Raw genomic sequence first — 7,625 nt, forward strand, 5'->3', positions numbered from 1 at the left:
GAATTTTATAATATTTTGACAGATTCCAAGGAATTTTCCCTTTATTTCAATTATTTGAAAGGATTTCAAAGAATTTAAAAGATTTTAGAATGTATTTAAAAAAAAACAAAAAATAATAAGAAATAATAATAATAATTTTAAAAAGCTGAAAAAGTTTCAAAGTATTTGAAATATTTTAGAATTTTGTAAAAGATTCAAATGAATTTTTAATAAATTACTTTTTCCTCAATTTTATCGAATTTTATAGAATTTCAAGGGATTTTATCATATTTTAATGGATTTGAAAGGATTTCAATCGAGGATTTGATCGAGTTTTTACAAGATTTTGTAATAATTTAACGGATTTCAAAGAATTTATTCGCAAAATTAAAGGAGTTTCATAGAACTTCATATATTCTAATTTTGGTTAAAAAGTTTTCGGGACGTTTTCAAACAATCCATAAAATTTTTAATTGATTTCAATGAATTGGAGGGATTTCAAAGAATTTTCGATATTTTAGAATATTTACAAAACTTCAAAAATACTTTAAAAAGTTTCAAAAGACGTCAAAAGATTTTCAAGGATTTGATATGTTTTAGGGTACTTTTAAAGATTCCAACGAATAATAAATTTTAATTGTTCAATTTCATCAGATTTGGTAGAATTTCACGCAATTTTATCATATTTTAATAAATTTTAAAAAAATGAGAGATTTCGTAGGATTTAAAATATTTAAAAAATATTTTTTCCAACATTTTCTATTATTTTAATACATTCCAAAATATTTTGAGGAGCTTAAAAAACTTTCAAAGGATTTTAAAAGATTTGAAATATGTTAAAGTATTTTTAAAAATTCTAATTAATTTTTAAGAATTTTTTTTTCAATTTCATCATATTTGATAGAATTTTCCAGGATTTTATAATATTTTAAAAGACTTCAAAGATTTTCAGGCATTACCAAAGAATTAAAAAAAATATTGGCAAGATTATAGAATGTATTTAAAATTCCCAGAAATGTCAAAAAGCTTTGAAAAGTTTCAAAGGATTTGAAATATTTTAGAGCGTTTAAAAAGATTCTAATGAATTTTTTATAAATTGCAATTGTTTCCAATTTCATCGAATTTGATAGAATTTTTAAAAGATTTTGTAACAATCTAACGGATGTCAAAGAATTTATTTGCAAAATTAAATGAATTTCGTATAATTTCAAATATTCCAAATTGAAAAAAAAAAGATTTTGGGACATTGTAAAACAATCCATGGAATTTTTTATTGATTTCAATAAATTGGAGGAATTTCAAAGAATTTTCAATATTTTCGAATATTTACAAAAATTCAAAAATACTTTGAAGAGCTCAAAAAAGTTTCAAAAGACGTCGAAAGATTTCCAAGAATTTGAAATGTTTTAGGATACTTTCAAAGATTCCAACGAATAATAAAATTTTAATTGTTCAATTTCATCAGATTTAATAGAATTTCAAGGGATTTTATCATATTTTAATGGATTACAAAAAATGAAGGGATTTCGTAGGTTTTAAAATATTTTTCCAAAAATTTTTGATTAATTTAAAACAATCTAAGGAATTTTCAATTGATTTCCATAACTTAAAGGGATTTCAAAGAATTTGGAAGATTCTAGAATATTAAAAAAATTCCGAAATATTTTGTAGAGCTTAAAAAACTTTCAACGAATTTAAAACTGTTTGAAATATGTTAGAAATTTTTAAATAATTAATCAATATAAATATTTTCATTAAAGGGTTTTTAAAAAGATTTCAATGAAATTTTAATAAATGAAATTTTTTGTTCAATTTCATCAGATTTGATAGAATTTTGCTGGATTTTATAACAATAATATAAAGATTTTGGGATATTTTGATAGATTCCAAGGAATTTTCCATTTATTTCAATTATTTGAAGGGATATCAAAGAACTTGGAAGATTTTATAATCTACTTAGAAATTACAAGAAATTTTAAAAAGCTTTAAAAAGTTTCAAAGTATTTGAAATATTTTAGGATATTGCAAACGATTCCAATGAATTTTTAATAAATTTCTTTTTTTTTTCAATTTCATCAGATTAAATAGAATTTTGTAATATTTATACAAATTTCAAAGAATTTATTCGCAAAATTCGAGGGATTTCGTAGAATTTCAAATATTCTAAATTTGTTTAAAAAATTTTGGGAAGTTTTCAAACAATTTATAAAATTTTTAATTGATTTCAATAATTTGGAGGGATTTCAAAAAAATTTCAATATTTTATAATATTAAAAAAAAATTCCAAAATAATTTGAAGAGCTCAAAAAAGTTTTAAAAACCCTCGAAATATTTTCATATTAAATTACAATTGTTTAATTTTATAAAATTTGAAAACATTTCCCAGAATTCTATCAGATTTAAATGGATTTCCTAAGATTTAAAATATCTAAAGGTATTCTCAAAGATTTTTTAAAACTTTTTTGGATCTTTTAAAAGATTAAAAGGAATTTGCAATTGATTTCAATGATTTGAAGGGATTTCAAAGAATTGGGAATATTTTTTAAAATTCCAAAAAATTTTAAAGAGCTTTAAAAAGTTTTAAACAATATTTGATACATTTCAAAAAATCTACCCACAAGAATGTGGGGATATCGCACGATTTCAAAGATTTCCGAAAAAATTCTAAAAGATTCAAGGAATTTTCAATTAATTTCAAGAATTTCAAGCAATTTCGAAGAATTTTGAAGATTGAAGGATATTTTTTTAAGTTCTAAGAAATTTTGAGGAGCTTTAAAAAGTTTCAAAGAATTTCAAAAGCTTAGAAAGAATTTTAAATATGTTCGGGTATTTTAAATGATTCCAATGAATTTTTAATAAATTTGAATCTTTTTAATAGCATCAGAGTTGATAGAATTTCACAGAATTCTATAATATTTTAATGGATTTAGAACAATTTATTTATAAGAATTGAGTGAATTCATAGAATTTCAAATATTACAAGGTATTACTAAAGATTTTTTTATTTTGGGATAATTTAAGAGATTCCAAAACATTTTTAATTGAGTTTAATATATTTTTTTTTAAATTACCAAGAATTTTGTTGTGTTTGAGATAGATACTTGAAAAAAATCAGGGATATTTTGAAGAGCTTTAAAGTGTGAAAAATTCTAAAAGCTGTAACAAATTTTATGGGATTTCAAAAAATTTGAAAGTATTTGAAAAGATTTTCAAATGTTTTTTTTTGCAATTCATGTGAATTCATTTTCAAATCACTCGGGATTCCTAATAATTTGTCCTGTATTATTTTACATTCTCTTGATATTTTTTTAATTCACCTGAATCCTCATAAATTCTAAAAAAAAATTAAAATTATTCCGTCCATACAAAAAAGATTTAAAAAAAATTGTATTTGCAATTTTGTAATCGATTTGCTTAATCGTTGGAAATTCCTGAATTAAAACAATTGAAGAATTTTTTTATTTAAAAAATGATTCAATTATTACAATTTAAATTATTTTTTATTTACAACAAATTTTAATTGTTTATATTCGGGAATTTTATAATTTGAGAATTTTCTATTTAGGTTATTTTATAATTGGGTAACTTTCTGTCGGAAATTTTCAATTTCGGTAATGTTATAAAAATAAAATTCCCAAAGAGTTTATAATATTACTATTATTTAAAGTTTCTAAAACTATTATTTAAAATAACAAAATTGAAAAAATGTCATCCAGAAATATAAATTTAAAAAATTTTTATTTTAAATCAAAACAATAATTTTAGAAACTTCGAAAATTATCAAATAATTTTTTGCATAAAATTATTCGATTATTGTATTTTTAATAAAAAAAAATATATATATGAATAAATTTTTTAATTGTGTAAATTCGAAAATTAGTGAATTTTTTAGACCGAATATTTTGTAATTAGACAATTTTCTGTCAGAAATTTGCAAGTGATATAATATTATAAACTGCCGCGAATTTTACAATTTGAGAATTTTATTATTTGGGACTGTTCCAATTTGGGAATTTTATTATTCGGTATTTTCCAATTCGGGATTATTATAAACTGTTTGGGAATTTGATTATTCGCGAATTTTTCAATTCAGTAATATTATAATCTGCTCGGGAATTTGATTATTCCAAAATTTTATTACTCTGGAATTTTATTATTCGGGAATCGTATTACTTGAGAATTTTATTTTTTTAACATTTTATTATCCGTAAATTTTATTATTCTAAAATTATATAATTCAGGAATTTTATTTTTCTAAAATTCTGTTCTTTGGAAATTTTATCATTCGTAAATTTTATTTTTCTAAAATTGTATTATTTGGGAATTTTATTTGTCTAAAACCGTATTATTTTGAAATTTTATTATCCTAAATTGGATTATTCGGGAAATTTATTTTTGTAAAAATCTATTCTTTGGAAATTTTATTATTTGTAAATTTTATTTTTCTAAAATTGTATTATTTGGTAATTTTATAATTTCAAAATTTTATTATTCTAAAATTGTATTATTAGGAAATTTTATTATTCGAGGATTTTTCAATTCGGTAATATTATAAACTTTTCAGGAATTTTATTATTCTAAAATTTTCTTATCCGGGAATTTTATCATCAGGGAATTGTATTGTTTCAGAATTTTGGAATTTTATTTTTCTAAAATTGTATTATTTGGGAATTTTATTTGTCTGAAATCGTATTATTTGGAAATTTTATTATTCGGTAATTTTATAATTGAGGAATTTTATTTTTTGGAAATTTTATCATTCTAAAATTGAATTATTCGGAAATTGTATTATTTGAGGATTTTTTAATTCAGCAATATTATAAACTGTTTAGGAATTTTATTATTCTAAAATTGTATTATTCGGGAATTTTATCATTAGGGAATTGTATTATTTCGGAATTTTGGAATTTGGAAATTATATTTTTCTAAATTTGTATTATTTGGAAATTTTATTTTTCTAAAATTGTATTATTAGGGAATTTTATTTGTCTAAAACCGTATTATTTGGAAATTTTATTATTCGAGAATTTTATAATCTGAGAATTTTATTTTTTTTTTAAATTCCATTCTATGGAAATTTTATCATTCGTAGCTTTTATTTGTCTAAAATTGCATTATTTGGGAATCTTACTTTTCTAAAAATCTATTCTTTGGAAATTTTATTATTCGTAAATTTTATTTTTCTAAAATTGTATTAATCGGAAATTTTATTATTTGGGAATTTTATTTGTCTAAAACCGCATTATTGGGAAATTTTATTATTCTAAAATTGTATTATTCGGGAATTTTATCATTAGGGAATTTTATTTTTCTAAAAACCTATTCCTTGGAAATTTCATTATTCATAAATTTTATTTTTCTAAAATTGTATTATTCGGAAATTTTATTATTTGGAAATTTTATTAGTCTAAAATCATATTATTTGGAAACTTTATTATTCTAAAATTTTATTATTCGGGAATTTTATCATGAGGTAATTGTATTTTTTCGGAATTTTGGAATTGAGGAATTTTATTTTTCTAAAATTGTATTATTTGGTAATTTTATTTTTCTAAAAATCTATTCTTTGGAAATTTTATTATTCGTAACTTTTATTTTTCTAAAATTGTATTATCCGGGAATTTTATCACTAGGGAATTGTGTTATTTCGAAATTTTGGAATTGGGGAATTTTATTTTTCGAAAATTTTATTATTAAGAATTTTATTTTTCTAAAAATCTATTCTTTGAAAATTTTATTATTCGTAAATTTTATTTTTCCAAAATTGTATTATTTGGGAATTTTTTATTCGTGAATTTTATTTTCCTAAAATTGTATTAATCGGAAATTTTATTATTTTGGAATTTTATTTGTCTAAAATCATATTATTTGGAAACTTTATTATTCTAAAATTGTATCATTAGGGAATTGTATTATTTCGGAATCGGGGAATTTTATTTTTCTAAAATTTTATTCTTTGGAAACTATATTATTCGTAATCTTATTTTTCTAAAATTGTGTTCTTTTGGAAATTTCATTTGTCTAAAATTCTATTCTTTGGAAATTTTATCATTCTAAAATTGTATTATTCGGGATCATTAGGAAATTGTATTATTTGGGAATTTTAATTTTCTAAAAATCTATTCTTTGTAAATTTTATTATTCGTAAATTTTAATTTTTTAAGTTGTATTATTCAGAAATTTTATTATTTGGGATTTTATTTCTTTTTCTAAACTCGTGTTATTTGGAAATTTTTATTATTCGGGAATTTTATAATTAGAGAATTGTATAATTTGGAAATTTTATTTTTCTGAAAATCTATTCTTTGGAAATTTTATTATTCGTAAATTTTATTTGTCTAAAATTGTATTAATCGATAATTTTATTATTTTGGATTTTTATCATTAGGGAATTTTATTTTTATAAAAATCTATTCTTTGTAAATTTTATTTGTCAAAAATTGTATTATTTGGAATTTTTATAATTTGAAAATGTTATTATACTAAAATTGTATTATTCGGAAATTTGATTATTCGAGGATTTTTCAATTCGGTAATATTATAAACTGTTGAGGAATTTTCCCATTCGGGAACTTTATTATCAGGGAATTTTATTGTTCTAAAATTGTATTAATCGAAAATTTTATTATTTTGGAATTTTATTTGTCTAAAATCATATTATTTGGAAACTTTATTATTCTAAAATTGTATTATTCGGAAATTTTATCATTAGAGAATTGTATTATTTCGGATTCGGGGAATTTTATTTTTCTAAAAATCTATTCTTTGGAAATTTTATTATTCGTAAATTTTATTTTTCTAAAATTGTATTATTTGGGGAATTTTATTTGTCTGAAATCGTATTATTTGGAAATTTTATTATTCTAAAATTGTACGATTCGGGAATTTTATAATTGAGTAATTTTATTTTTCTAAAATTCTTTTTTTTTTGGAAATTTTATCATTCTAAAATTATATTGTTCGGAAATTTTATTAATCGAGGATTTTTCAATTCGGTAATATTATAAACTGTTCAGAAATTTTCCAATTAGGGAATTTTATTATTCTAAAATTGTATTATTCGGGAATTTTATCATTCGGAAATTGTATTATTTGGGAATTTTAATTTTCTAAAAATCTATTCTTTGTAAATTTTATTATTCGTAAATTTTAATTTTGATAGTTGTATTATTTGGAAATTTTCTTTTTCTAAAATCGTATTATTTGTAAATTTTATTATTCTAAAATTGTATTATTCGAGAATTTTATTTTTCTAAAAATCTATTCTTTGTAAATTTTATTTGTCTAAAATTGTATTAATCGGAAATTGTATTATTCGGGAATTTTACTTTTCTAAATGATCTATTCTTTGTAAATTTGATTTGTCAAAAATTGTATTATTTGGAATTTTTATAATTTGAAAATGTTATTTTAAAATTGTATTATTCGGAAATTTGATTATTCGAGCATTTTTCAATTCGGTAATACTATAAACTCTTGAGGAATTTTCCCATTCGGGAACTTTATTATTAGGGATTTTTATTATTCTAAAATTGTATTATTTAGGAATTTTATAATTAGGGAATTTTATTTTTCTAAAATCGTGTTATTTGGAAATTTTTATTATTCCGGAATTTTATCATCAGAGAATTGTATTATTTGGGAAT

General features: G+C 20.1%; 1 protein-coding gene across 3 annotated transcripts in view; it reads right to left on the reverse strand.

Annotated features, from left to right (window-relative positions):
* Nucleotides 1–7,625, reverse strand: part of LOC117172094 (sister chromatid cohesion protein PDS5 homolog B) — an 89,570-nt gene that overhangs the window by 77,241 nt on the left and 4,704 nt on the right. The gene's annotated exons all lie outside the window — the stretch shown is intronic.

Source organism: Belonocnema kinseyi, chromosome 1 (assembly GCF_010883055.1).
Source record: "Belonocnema kinseyi isolate 2016_QV_RU_SX_M_011 chromosome 1, B_treatae_v1, whole genome shotgun sequence".
NCBI classification, from domain to species: Eukaryota; Metazoa; Arthropoda; class Insecta; order Hymenoptera; family Cynipidae; genus Belonocnema; species Belonocnema kinseyi.